This window comes from Photinus pyralis, unplaced genomic scaffold, assembly GCF_008802855.1.
Source record: "Photinus pyralis isolate 1611_PpyrPB1 unplaced genomic scaffold, Ppyr1.3 Ppyr1.4_LG6, whole genome shotgun sequence".
In the NCBI taxonomy this organism is placed as follows: Eukaryota; Metazoa; Arthropoda; class Insecta; order Coleoptera; family Lampyridae; genus Photinus; species Photinus pyralis.
Genome location: NW_022170663.1, coordinates 44,301,310 through 44,302,134, shown reverse-complemented (window position 1 = coordinate 44,302,134; position 825 = coordinate 44,301,310).

Below are 825 nucleotides of genomic sequence, written 5' to 3'. Positions count from 1 at the left end.
AAAATTCAAAGGGCTGTAACTTTTGAACTAGTAGCCCAATCTTGGAACTGTTTGAAATTATGGATTCTACAGGCCACATTCTATAAGAAAATTTTTTTTCCGGGTCGATCTGAGACAATTTTTTTTTCGGGGCTCAAAAAAAGGCAGTGTATAACCTTTCTTTTTTACCAAAAATCGACTGCACCAAAATTTCTCGGGAAAACACTTTTTCTTATTAATTTGGGTGCGTAGAATCCAAAACAATTCGTACTTTTTCGATCAGGCTTTTCAATCAAAATTTATAGACTATAGAAACCAATTTCGAAAGAAAATTCAAAGGGCTGTAACTTTTGAAGTAGTAGCCAAATCTTGGAACTGTTTGAAATTATGGATTCTACGGGCAAAATTCTATAAGAAAATGTTTTCCCGGTCGATCTCAGACAATTTTTTTCCGGCCTCAAAAGTCACAAAATCAAATATAAAAATCCGATACAACTGAATACCGAACGATCCTGGAGTGAAACTTTTTGATTCGATAGTCTACGTAACTTATAAATAATAGGGACCTTTCTTATATCCTTAAGACCATGTGTACCAATTTTCAAAGCGATCGAAAATTTCTAAACAAACTATCATGCGCACGGACAAACGGATGGTCAAAGGTGGGTACCTACAAAGGGAACATGGTTGCTCCTGACAAGATCTTACTGATGGTGGAGTCAAAACTACAAACGCGAATTACGAGTGAATGGGACGTCGGAGGTGGGTACTGACAAAGGGAATATAGTAATCCCCGACGAGATCTTACTGATGGAGGAGTCAAGTCCTTTGATCTCACACGAGGAC